Here is a 14,654-nt window from a genome sequence, read left to right as displayed (position 1 = left end):
TTTGTTGTTGTTGTTGTTACATGACCCCCCCATAGAAATGCATATTAATTATTATATATTCATAACACTATATCCTATTATAAATCTTCATTTTGACAAACTATATATTGTTGGAAAGCTCAACAAATGTAGTTTTCATATTTCAAAACCATTTTGCAATAATCATAATGCAGTGACAGTAATTTATTAATTTGTGACAAGAGTATGCAGCAAACCGTTGACACCTAGTGGCCATTGTTGGTAAAAAACTGTGTAAAAGTGTGACACAAACCTCATTTTTTTTTTGTGTGATTTTAACTTGAAATTTGGATCAGAACTAAATTTATAGTTTTATAATTTTATTTATACAATTAATATGTTATTGAATTATTTTTATTTTTTTTAAATTAATGTAAACTGCTCTAACAATTTATTTATATTAATATTTTCACTGGCTGACACCAAAGTGTCTTCTTTAAAACAAGACCAAGATTAGGCTTTTAGACCAAAAATGCCAGAGTTATATTAATTTGAAGGTGTATATCACATTTTCACTCTTCCCCCATTCAAAGGGTATTTGCCCCACTTAAGGGGTTAAAGATCCTTATTTCGGGTTCCTATAGCTTAAGGGTCATGGAATCCCCAGTCGTCCAGCCACACTGTCATTTTATAAAATGCAATTAAAATAGTTGTGGACACCATGAGAAGAAGGGTTGTGGAGTGGGATTGCACTGCCTGTGTGTGGTTTAGACAGAGTGTTATGATTAAAATGACACTTGTAGCATTTGAGGAAATGGAAAAGTCTTCTGGAAAAGGACAGCATCCTTGCACAGACACAGGCTGTCTTAATGAGCATGTCCAAAGTCCACCTGTCTGCAGTTCTCAAAACTTTTTTGAGAATAATGGTTGTTACAAACAACAAGCTTTGATGTGTCGCTAGTTGATGGTCAACCAACCGCCCACAGAGTCTAGCCCTGGCAGCATCGCGGGGAAAGCCATGCAACGGCCTTGAACTCTTACACCACGAAAACAAAGGCCCTGTCCCTAATGGCACACTTCAGACTTGTGGACTTCCTCAGAGTCCACACTTTGATGACATCATGTATTGCAGACCTTAGGGACCCTCGATCCAAGTTTGCGAGGGCACACCAAAGTCGTATTTTGGGACAGACTCGAGCATCACGCTAGAAATAGAAAGAAAGTTTGCCCATCAGTGTGAACTCCTCCGTATCACACAAGCATGTGTTTGTGTTTTATTTTACAAGCTATTTTGTGTAATTAGCGTTGTATATTACACAAAAAATTGTAGCTTTCAAATCGGTCTTGTAGAGATGATAAGGGCATATGGGGGTGATTGCTAAAGACTTACCAAGGGAACGTTATGCTAAAAACTCCATCAACATTCGTAAAAGAGCATAATAGGATCTTTTAAATGCTAAGCTCCTGACTGTTAAAATCAATATTGTTTTTTTATTCCTGAACACATAAAACACACATCATACACTAGGTTATAATAATGCAGCCCCTTAATCTGCACTATCCAATCACGGCACTGCCATTTAGTGCAGAGATCAGATCATTTAAAAGGACACACCCAAAAACGAATTTGCAATTGAAAGTGTCAATTTTACCATGTTATAATAAATTATCTATATGAAATTTTACATTTGTACTCTGTGAAAACTAAATAATTATTTTACATCTTAAAAAAGTCTTGTGAAATGTCCCTTTAAAGGTTCTGTCAAAAATGATATGTCTATGGCATTGTTTAGCATCTTTATTTCTTGAGTGCATAAAATAATGCAAGACAATCTCATCTTTTCATCTTTTCCTCCTGTGCAATGAGATTCTTCCACAGGTTTATTGGTTGTTTGTCCCAGGACACATCATGAAAATAATGATGTGCAGTGCATTCATTTCTAAATGCTGAAGCGATCCCGATTTAGATTTGCTGATGGGTTATGGTCCCACCAGAGTGAGACAGCTGAAAATGAGATGGGTTATTAAATATACTCTTTAATCTTATCTTGCAGTGTGCTGAGAGTGGAGGAGATTTTATGCAGTAAGATAGCACAGCAGTGTTGGGCATACAGTACCACACACACACTGTAAAACACTGTCGGTTACTCTTTATAAGCACTTTATGGGGGATATTCACATTTACATTCATGCAATTGGTAGAGACTTTTATCCAAAGGGACTTACAGTGCATTTAATGTATACATTATATCAGTATGGGTGTTTCCTGAGGTCTACAGATAAATGGAAGATTTTAAACAGTTAACCAGAATAAATCACAAAGCACCACAAATGCGTTTGGACTAGAAGGGATACGGCAAACGCCTTAATCTCGCAAGATGTTGGGTATAGGTTAGATTTGGGTGTAAGATTAGGCTGAAAACAGCGGTTCTGGTTCTGGAAAGTAGCTACGGTCTAAATGTTGTGAAATGTTGGGTTTAGGGTTAGATTTGAGGGTAAGATTAAAATAAAAACATCACTCGGTGGTCAACACAAATAACTTTTTATACTGGCCCGAATAGTGGTTCAGGTTTTCACTTGCCCTGCCAAAAATTTCACTGGCCCACCAATTTTTTCACATTTTTAAATAATAATTTAAAATATTACTAAAACAGTGTTATTAATATGCTATTTTGATATGTCTTATCAGTTTTAGTGGACCCGATGAAGGGTTGTCGCCAACCTATTTGGACACCATGCTTGCTACTGTATTTGCGTCTGGTCACAACATCCAATAAGGAGAAACCTTATTGCTGAGAAGTTAACGGTCGCAATGCTTAAACTGTGTCTCAAAGGTAACATTGCATAAGAATACATACAGACAAAAGGCCACAGGCAGAAAATATATTTTAGCAACTGAAGGTGAAGCACTTGCCCATCAATGTTTACTGGCCCAAGCGTCTCACATTCTGGCCCCGGGCAATCAGGCACTCCAATGCTATCTGTTGGCAATTCATACATATTTTACAAGGTGGCTAATTTGTATTCATTTGTACAACCACATTTGTACATTTTTAATAATTTGCATGTGACATTGGAGTTAGGAGTGGGGTTAGGGGCAGGGTTTTTTATGATAATCGTAAGTTTTTGCACAACAACTTCGTACTAATTCATACAAATTACCCAACTCGTAAAATATGTACGAATTCTAATGAGATCAGGCTGGGCAGTGCTTTAGGTTGAGCCCTGGCACCCATCTAGCGAAATTTCATGAGATTTTGGCTTTTGCTGTATCCCTTCTAGCCACAACCGACCAGGAGGTCACTGGGACTCCACCCCTTACCTAAACCAGACCCACCAGTCATTATATTTGAAAGAGCTCTCATCCTAAGCCCTAAGGATTTTCCCTCTGAAGTGAGAGCTTCAAAGTGATAAAAGCTGTCAAATGGAAACGCAGTATGTTGGGACCCACTTCTGCATAATCTCAATGAGCCAATCAATAAGTCACCTTTGTCGCACTTTGTTACATGTAGCTGTTAAAAAACATGCTCTGACTCACTTTTGTCATATTGTCGCCAATAAATATTCCTTTTATTATTTGTAACTTTTTAGCTAAATTCGTTTTTTAATGTATATATTTTGACTATGTGTGATTCCTGTCCATACAGTTCAAAAGTATTTATTTGTTGTCATGAATGTAATAAACTTTGTTTATTTTATTGATCTAATGTATTCATAAGAGTTTACCTGCGCAAAGAATCATGGGGAGCATAAGCTGAAGAACTCATATGCAAAACCTGCTAAGTGCGTCTGGCATGTCTTCGTGTAAATTAGCATTTTTTATCAGACGCGGGGCAGGATTAGGCGGATTTGAAAGTATTTTGAACTCATTCCCCGTCAGCCAATTTTTAAAATGTTGCCCGCCAGCATTTTTTTGTGATTTTCCCAAAATGCCTTCCAGGTTTTTTTTTCTAAAAATATAAGAACAGACTCTCTGCTTTCAAACAAACAGACAAAACAAAATGGGTAAAAAAAACTTTTAATTCTAACTATATTTTTTCTCAGCTTATAAACTCTTTAATATGGGTATTTTACTTAAAAAATATTATTTTTAGGAAAAAGCTGAAATAATTGCATTTTTTTGTTATAGAATTTTGTTAGAGATCAGATTCAGAACGATTATCAAAACATACACAGGGTTTAAAATTAGTAGAAATTTTTTTGATTCAAGTTTTTTATAAATGTATCTGCCATCTAGTGCAGTGGTTCCCAACCTTTTTAGCCCTAAGTACCCCCACAGCCCTATCAGTAAGGCTCAAGTACCCTTTTATCAAAACTAAACCAAAGTTGTGTTTAAAGACAAATAATTAGTAATATTAATTAATTAATTAATTTTAAACATTAAAGTAAAAAGCATTGACTGATGAAGCATGTTTATTTCAACAAACCACTATCATTGCGATCAGTGGTTGCATTTTATCACCTCATTTGCATTTTTAAAGGCTCAGGCCTACAAAATGGCAATTTTGACATGCTATAATTAATTATCTGTAGGTGGTTTTGAGATAAAACTTCACATACGGAGTCTGGGAACGCCAAAGACTTATTTTACAAATTAAAAAATTTCATCATATGACCCCTTTAAGGGCCAGATTTGCTAACAGCTTGCGCAAACCATCATTTTGGCGTTAAATAACGACTGAACTTACTAAAGACACGCAGTAGATATTTAGCTCTGAAAAGGTGTTATTTTTGCAACCTTATTTGTGGAAGTTTTCCTTTTAGAAGCAACATTAATGCGAGGAGAGTATTAAAATAATGCGAGGGAGTATAACATTTTGCCAGAGGAACATACTTTTAAAAAATATCTATAGTTTGCCAAGCCATGCTATGTTTAATTTGATGGAGAAAAGAGGAGGAGAAGTCACAAGGAGAAGTCAAATCAGGTATTTCAAAACTTCTTTTACCCTTCATCTTTCGTCCTCCGGTTCTTAGTGTATACTTTTACTTAGCTGGAATTTCATACTCCGCAGTCCGCATTTTCATTGTGATGCCCTGCCGAGGTCTCTTATTTGCGACCCTGTACTTAAAGATTGCAATGGTCATTATGGAAATGTGCTTATGTCATTATTGTGCCTGTGTATTTTATTTGCGCCTTTGTAGTAAATCACACGCAAATGTTCCACTACGGCGCTTATTTGGAATTGAGCTCTCACGTCCTTTTTAGTAAATGCCCTACTAAAATCTCAATTTAAGTTACAGTGTGCAAATAAGTTATAATAAATTATTCTGTTCAAATATAAAGAGAAACAACATGTGTTAAGACATTCACTATAAATACAAAAGACATCATACGGGACAAAATATATATATATTTTTTTTTGCGTCATTTGAAAATGCAATGGCAGCGGGAATGAATATCATTATTTGAAGATTATTAATAGTTAATAAACTTTGTGTCTTTAGAAACTTTTCAGGTTCATTAAAAATAGTCAGATCGTTCTTGAGTTGGACATTGCTATTGCATTTTGGAGCATGCAGCGCATTTACTCACGACGGCTAATAATTTAATGATAAGATTAAAATTACAAAGTAGTCCTTTTTACAATGTTTTCCTCACAAAAATCAATGTTAGGTAAATGACTGGACAAACGAAAGACATTTTTATTAAAAGTAATTGAGATCAAAGCAAAATCTAAATCTTTTCGCGTACCGCCTGGAAACTCTTCAGTACCCCCTGGGGTACGCGTACACCCGGTTGGGAATCACTGATCTAGTGGATAATCACGGTATTACAGATTAACATAAAACCTAATCAGGAACACGTTTTTTTATGCAAAAAAACACACAAAACTCTTAATTGACGAGATAAATTGTTAATGGCGGGTAAAGAGTTAAGAACGTGTTGAGGATCTTATCCTATTATCTTAGTACCCTCTTGAAAATAAAGGTGCTACACAATGCCATAAAAAAATACATTATAAAACGGTTAGTTCCAATCCTTGATTCTGATTGGTCAATAGGTGAGCTTTATTCACGATAAAACACGGCTATGACCGATTCACCCAATGTTTTTTTTTTATTTGAGCTTTCATGCATATTACACATTGGAACACATTTTTGTTCATGGTCAGGGACTATTTTTTCTAGCGGAAGGAATGGTTTTTATTGATTTAACTTCATGAAAGTTGCACTAATATTTTTTTTTTTTTACTTTAATATTGTGTGGTAACCGTTTTAACGCATCATGCCTAACAACGCCCTTCAGCCGTTACTTATTCACGATACAGCACAGCCTCTCGTACCTTATTGCTTACGTAAAGAACCTTTAACATCCAAAAAATCTTACTGTTTCATAAAAGTGTTTTGTATTCTATGGCATCGCTGTAATAACTTTTTAAGCACCTTTATTTTTAAGAGTGTGCATTACATTATTCAGTGAATTATATAAAAAAAAATGCAAGTACATTAACACAATGTACTTTTAACTACACAATTATAAACTTCTGTAAAGGGTTCATTAATGTTGAGATACTCACTTTTTTGTGGCAGAGCTTAATTCAATTTTCTCATAATGTGCCGTTTTAATCCATCATCTGTGGTGTGTGAACTCTACTGCTGTGAAACTCTCAATGCCCAACTCATGCAGTGTCAATGACATAGCTCTGTACCTGCTGGATTTGTATTATGTTATCTCTGGGCATGAACTAGGTCCTGTTATGAATATGCAAATGAGTCTGTCTGACTAATTTGTTTAATGACTCCCTCCATGGGAAAGTCAGAAAGTAAAAAAACTGCTGATCTGTACATCGAACTCTGGAGCTCATTAAACCACCGCGAGCCGTAAATGCTGGGAAAATGGGATTTCTATTAAGATAACTGAAGATCTATAATGTAAGTTTATGCATATAAGACAGAAAACTTTTTAATCTCTACATTTACATTGAATCGTTTGGCTGATGCTTTTATCCAAGGCATCCTACGAATAAGAAAAAGCACAAGCAATTTATCATATGGGAGGTAATCTTAGGGGTAAGCAAAAAGTTTGTTGCTGTTGTTATAGGAAGTGCATTTATTTATGGTTATGGATTAAGTGCTCAGGCACAGTAAATGATGCAAGATGTGGTTTTTGTCTGCATGGTTTCATACTGTTTATTGCATAACATTAAGCAAATTAAAGAGACTACATTTCTCACTAAAATGTTTATCTTTCTAAAAAATACTTATTATGTACATTTTAATATAAGCTACACAAGCTACACTATTGGAGCTGCAGTCAAAGGTGATGATTATTGGTTATAATTGGTCATGGTTCCTTTAAGCATGCATAATTATTTCCCCATACACCAACAAATACTGTAAACAGGAAATGATGTCATGCAACATTTTAATGATGACGCAAGAGATGCAACTACGGCAGCTGAGAAGGCCATTCTTAGTGTTCTTTATGAAAACATGACCTGGCATCAGTGTCTTCTTTGAACTCTCTGTCCGTGATTTGTTTTTGTTTTTACTTTTACACCCTTATGCGCCCCGTCCTCTGATGTGACAGTCTACCCCACTCATTCTGACACCTTTCCACTGCTTTCTCTTTTTCTCGAGGGTATTTCAGTCCTCATGTATCTGGGTCATACAGTGGACTGATGGTTATACAGTGTGTAGATGTCTTTTCGTGTAAATGGGATTTTAAATTCATCTATTCGAAAGTAAATTACAGGCACAGATTTTGTCCTGACTTCAAATCACTCTGAAAATCCTTAATCATGTTGTTCCCCAGCTCCCATTTTCTTTGACCGTTGTTCATGTTTCATATCCAAAATGAGAATAAGCTTCTAATCACATACTATAATCTAGAAATATTACATTTGACTGAAATGTATGATGTGTGGATGTTAAAATATTAATGGAATACAAAAATAATATTGATGTCTTATGTATCAATGGTATAAATTAACTACAAAACAAACACACTAACCACTGTTTATGATATACAAAAGCCGCAACTAAAGTGACTTTTCGGTTTATTGATAGTTTAATGGTAAATCTTGCATGAGGGTAACAGTAATGCATTAACACTGCAATTACAATAGCAAAAATAAAGTTACACTTTAAAAAGTGCTGGGTTATTTCAGCCTGATCTTACGAGAAATTTACATATTTTATGAGCTGGCTAATTCGTATCAATTCATATGAAGTTAATCGTGCAAAATCGTCCAATTCTAATGAAAAACAAAAACAACAACAACAAAACCAAACCCCGCACCTAACCCCAACGTTACAGAGGAAAAGGCAAATCTTACAAAAACGTACAAATGAATTAATACGAATTAGCCAACTTGTAAAAAAACAAATTCTCGTGAGATAGCGTTGGTTATTTTCAACCCAGTGTTGGGTCAAAAGGGATTGCGTAGTATTTTAACATTTGCTGGGTTTGTTTAACTTAAAAATTCTGGGTTGTTTTAATCCATTGTTGGCTCAAATATAAACATTTCCGAGGTTATTTTTTTTAACCCAGCGGCTGGGTTTGTCCCTTTTGACCCAATGTTGGGTTGATTTTTTTAGTGTGTATAAGATAACTTTTTATACAATATTGAAATTTGAAAAATCTTATAAGTATCAAGTTTTTAATATAATTTACTTAAGTATATAAAAATAATCATTCCTACACTGTAAAAAGTTGGATAAACTAAAATGTACTTCAGTTGCTAACACCTGAACCCAGTCTCACGGAGTTGCGTATAAATAGCACAAAGTGTAAAAATTGTGCAATACATACTTTAAATTCCGCTTTGGCGTGCATATGATAAGTCAGTCCTTCCCATTCACTTAAACGGCGCATCTTTTTTTGTCGTTTTATTTATTGCTTTCTCAAATTTTTTTGCTGTTTTTCTACCATCTTCGCTTGGGTTTAGGGTAAGAACAACTTTGTGTTATATAAAAATGACATCCTAACCCAAACCCCAATTCTAACCCCAACTCCAAGCGACCATTACTTAAATATAGACAAAAACATGGGGAAACCTGTATATTAACTCTTTCGCCGCCAGCGTTTTAAAAAAAAGTTGCCAGCCAGCGCCAGCGTTTTTCATGATTTTCACAAAAGTTGAATGCCTTCCAGAAAATGTTCTTCTTTAAATATATAAACATACAATATAACAAATGAAAGAACAGACCCTCTGCTTTCAAGCTTCAGTGGTTCTTTTGTAATCAGCTCTTGAATATGGGTAGGTTGCTGCAAAAACCCCACATTTTGAGCAAAAAGAAGAGATAATTAAATTTTTGTGACGGACTTTTCATAGAGATCCCATTCTTTAAAACAGACACGGACATGCAGCCGCTTGCCATAGGGCAATACTTCCGGGTTTAAAAAGTTGTGGAAGGATACTAGCGGTATTGCGGAAAGCCGGAAATACTTGTCATTGGCAGGGAAGCGTTTTCTCTTGATTGACGAGATATCTCGTCAATGGTGGCGAAAGAGTTAAAAAACCTCCTTAAGCAAATCTGAAATCTAACCCTAAACCCAAGCAAAAAGGGTTTAAAACGCTGAAATTTTTTTTTTAGAAAGCAATAAATAAAACAACAAAAAAAGATGTGCATTTAAGTGAATAAGAAAGAACTGGCGTATCATATGCACGCCAAAGTGGAATTTGGTCTATGTATTGCACGATTTTTACACTTCGTGCTATTTATATGCATCTATGAGACTGAATAGAACACCTAAAAAGCTTCTATTTTTTTATTTGACTTTAGTTTCACTTTTGAATGAATGAACAAGTTGAATTAATTTAAATTTTTTAGGTGTTACCAACTTTTTAGTTTTTACAGTGTATGTGGTTATTAAAATAAAATAACTAAGTTTTGGAGTATGGGATTATTTTTGTTCCAATTAAAATGGACGCAAACCTTCAAGAAACGAACAAAGATGTGAAATAAGAATAAAAAAAACTCTGAAAATGAAAAAAATAAACTCAAAGGCAAAGATTTAACATTCATTTAAAATTAACTGCATTGTTTTTTAATCTGTTTGAGCAAATCAAATTTTATTCATCACTGCCAGATTTTTTATTTAAGCTGTCATTGTTTTTGTTTATGCTTTCAGAGTTTTCTTTACGCTTCACAAGTTTATGTTCGCCATTCTGGCACAAACCTCTAATGTGGGTGGGAGGTTCTCAGAGTATTTGTCTTTATTCTAATTTCACCTCTTCGTTCGTTTTTTGAAAGTTTGCGTTCATTTTTATTGGAACAAAAATAATCCCATATTGGAGGAGCATGGTCATGTACTCCAACCAATCAGAGCAAAGAGATCTCTATAAATGGCCATCCCTCACCTCTGTCCCGTGACAGTTTTTTGCAGCATCTCTCTTTCACCTCATCCCACTTTCTGCTGGTATAACGAAGCGGGAGCACTCTGGGCTAATATTCAGAGCTTGGAGCCTGGACAGCATGCCAAATATGTTTTATTTCATGTTTAATTACATGTTAATTTAAACTTGTGAATATACAATACGCCATTTATATATTTTAGCAAAACTAATATTACAAAGTGAAATTTGCCATCAGTCGCTTATAATTCCATCCTCTCTTGATTTACTGTCATCACAAGCCCATGTGTTTCATTCTTCACGGCTGGGACAGGAGCAGGTCAATGTCTGAACATACAGTTTCATCTTGATGTGTCAGGTAACACATCTTTTACTATTAAAATATATGATGGAGAGTGTCACCCCGTAGAAAAGGTCATAACCTTGTCACTTTTCAGTCTGATAACACAATTCTCGCTCAGGGAACATGAGCTTGCTGTGACCACTCAAAGAAAATATATTGCTTTTATTACCAGATCACACATACTTGCAGAGCAGACAATGATTGGAAATGCTGTCTGAAGGATTTCATTCACGACTGCCCTATTGCACATCTAGTACTATAAATTAGATACCTGTCGGTTACATTTCCTCTGACATTGTATAGCTCTTTATTTAGTGACGTATCCAACTAACAAGATATGAAACCCATGAATGGAAAAGATGATGCATGAAAATGCTTTACAGTGGCTCGCCACTAGGGAAATATCCACAAGACTGGAAACTCATAAGATTATTATGAGATGAGCTGTGGCCACAATAAGACCAGTAATGGCATTTAAAACATAAATAGGACACTTTGGATTACCCTTTTATGCAAATATGTTAAAATTAAAGTCACTATGAAATTGAAATTAAAGCCTTTTATTTCTTTTGCAATATTGTGGGATACAAATGACTTATCTGTGAGCTTCATTAATTTAAAAAAAAATTATAGCCTCATAATCTTTAATCAAAAATGCAAATCTCCTCCCCTCCTCGATACCATCTCTCTTTTCTTTCATTCACGATGAATGACAAAAAAGGATGGGGCCTTGGATTGCAACAATTAGCAATTAGCAACATGACCCAACTTCCAACGATCCAATCAGTTCTCGATAAACAAATTCAAGCCCGCCCTACGTTTTTCTCATTTCAGAAGCCTCGTACTTCTAAAATGTCACGATGCGGAAAATAAGACAATCGCAACTACCTTTTCATTGTAACTTTAATGTAAATGTTACTATTAAACGGTGATGGAAATGTTCATGGTGACTAAATAATGTTTCTGGTGCAAAAAAAAAAAACTTGGATTAGGTGAAAAATATTGTTGAACTCTTTCACTGCCAACGTTTAAAAAAAAAAAATTGCCAGCATTTTTTATAATTTTCAAAAAAAAAATGCCTTCCAAAAAATTTTATTCTGTAAATATATAACCATATAATATATCAACCATATGCTGTAAAAAAAATCATTTCATCCTACCTTCATTTGTTCTCTTTTATTTTATTCTTCATTTTTTCTCAAATAAGTGTAGGTTCGAAAATAAAGAGATCAGATTCAGAGCGATGATCAAAACATACACAGAGTTTGAACTGTTTGCCCTAAGGGAATACTTCCGGGTTTTGTAAATTGTGTAACTTATCCAGCTAGTGGAAAATAGTGGAAATAGGGATTGATGGAAAACCTCGTAATTGGCAGGTAAGCGTTTTCTCTTAATTAAAGAGTTATCTCGTCAATGGCAGCGCAAGAGTTAAATTGGACATACCATGAAAATCTGTTAAGTGCTATAATTGGGTTCGCAGTGCTTTTATCAGCCTAGAAAATGTGAAAAAGATCAACCAAGTAACTTAGTTTTTGTAAACCATTGTCCACAAGCATGTGAAAAAATAGGTCCTTGAATTTTGGCTCCCCTGATGATGTCAGAAGGGGATAATACTGCCTCTTAATCTGCACTATCCAACCACGCCATTTAGTACAGAGATCAGCTCATTTGCATGTTAAATGACACACCCAAAACGGCAAATTTTTGCCCAGACCTTCAAAGTGACAATGCTATAATAAATTCTCTATATGGTATTTTTTACACATTTGTCAACCGCGTACGTCATCGAGGTACTCACATTTCAGTTAAAAACATTATAAAATTAAGATTATTTATCTTAAAGGTGCAGTGTGTAATTTTTAGAAAGATCTCTTGACAGAAATACAAAATGATATACAAAACTATATTATCAGGGGTGTATAAAAACCTTTTTATAATGAATCATTATGTTTTTATTACCTTAGAATGAGACGTTTTTATCTACATACAAGAGGGTCCCCTTACGTGGAAGTCGCCATTTTGTGCCTCCATGTTTCTACAGAAGCCCTTAACGGACAAACTTTTTTACTAAGTTGTCTCCGACAATAACATGTTTTTCTGGTGGCGAATATTGTAGCTTCTCTATGCGTTTCAAAAGTGAGGGGTGAGCAGTGGACTGCGCCGTTGGTTGCAATTCACAACCTCACCACTAGATCCTGCTAAAATTTACACACTGCACCATTAATACATACAGTCACCAATGCGACTTCCGGAAGACACACCCGGAATCCTGTCCGGGACGTGTCCAGGGAAAATGGCATGTATGGTCACCCTTATACTTTATGGAGTTTTAATGCTAAAACAGAGAAACTTGCTTTTTGCCCACATGATGTTGTTAGTGCCATCTTATCTGCCAGCTGGGGCACTGCCAATGCAAAGTATAAGCAACCAAACTTTGACCTCACAACCACTCACGGCACAAACATGCATAAAACAAGTTATTTTATTACTCATTCTGCAATTTAGATAAGTTGTGCTGGAAGGAGAGCAAATTGTTGATGACAAAGGATGGCAACGCGGAGAGCATAAACTAGTGAAGGACTGAAGCAGCATGGAGTTAAACACAAAGTAAGAACACAGCATGTGTCAGAGCTGAAACAAACGTGTGCATTGCACTTAATGTAGCAGGTGATTTTAGGTGTGATATCATCCTGCTTGGATCCTAAATGCAGTCCTGCTGTTTCCAGTCAGAACAGAGAGCTGTTAGATCAGTGCCTCTACAAAGACAGAAGCAGGAGACAAGAATACCTGTAGTGCCACTTACTGCTTAATGAAAGAGACACACATGCACAAATAAAAGGACACAAATACTTATGCATGCATACAGAGAGAGAGAAAGAGAGAGATAGTTTTTTTAATTAAAGTATTTTCCAATAAATGCCTTACTGGGTTGTGTACAGATGGAAACAAATCTCTGGTCTGGAGCTGAACTGTTGTCCAGTAATTGGTGACCTCTGCTCTGGTGTGAAGGTAAATTCAGTCTCCCTGCTCATCCACCTGTAACTGGCTCAAAAACTAAACAATGAACTGTTTTCCCGGTGTGAACACTACTAATAAGGTTTGTTTTGCAGGGTTACACATACAACGGTTCACGGTGAGATGGGGTAAACACCTGTGTTGTTTCCTCACTACTAATGAACCTCAAAACACCAGACAGATTTGCAGGTCAAGTTCAGTATCAGCTACAAGACTCATGCAAAAACTCCCTCGTGTCGTCCCATCGTCTGCCTCAGTCCATCACTGTTTTTATTCACTCGGCTGTCTGCCGATGGAGCCCTCGCAGTAAATTGAATAGGATGATGGCCTGACAGTTTGATGATAGCAATTATCTTTTCAGCGCTAGCTGTAACATTTTCACAGCGATCAACGAGTACGATTGGACTAGCTGAACGGACCGTGTTTTAGTGTGAAGAGAGGAAACTCATTTGGTGGCCACACAAAAATAAAACCAAACACACGCCCAATCGATACGAGCGAACATTGGCAGATTCTATGTGTGTGTTAAGGTCATATGTGCGTTTTTCTGTACAAGATTGGTTCTTACTAAACTCTTCAAATGTGACCCTGGACCACAAAACCAGTCATAAGGAATTTATATATCTTGAAATGATAAAAAAACAAGCTTTTTATTGATGTATGGTTTGTTAGCAAAAAATCTAAATATTGATAAGAGGGATTAGGCGTTTTTAACCATCCAATCAAAAAAGTCTGAAAGCCCTGACAAGCCATACATCATTATTTTTTTCTTTCTTGTTTTCTTTTGATCAATGATTTATGTACAAAATAAATAAAGAAATAAATAAAAAATAGCGTGTCACTTTTTCTGAGTGCCTAAGTGCAGATGTATGGAAACATTTTCTTTACGAATACACCTAAAGGAAACAAGTGACATAATTTTAAGTCGCTAAAAGGGAAGGCAACTAACTAATATAAAGGAATAAAAACTATTTATTGTGACAAAACTACAAAATTTATTCAAAAGCTATGAAGTAATCTTGGATCATTCATAAACC

This window comes from Paramisgurnus dabryanus, chromosome 1 (assembly GCF_030506205.2).
Source record: "Paramisgurnus dabryanus chromosome 1, PD_genome_1.1, whole genome shotgun sequence".
Lineage (NCBI taxonomy): Eukaryota > Metazoa > Chordata > Actinopteri > Cypriniformes > Cobitidae > Paramisgurnus > Paramisgurnus dabryanus.
Note: the sequence above shows the minus strand (reverse complement) of the source record.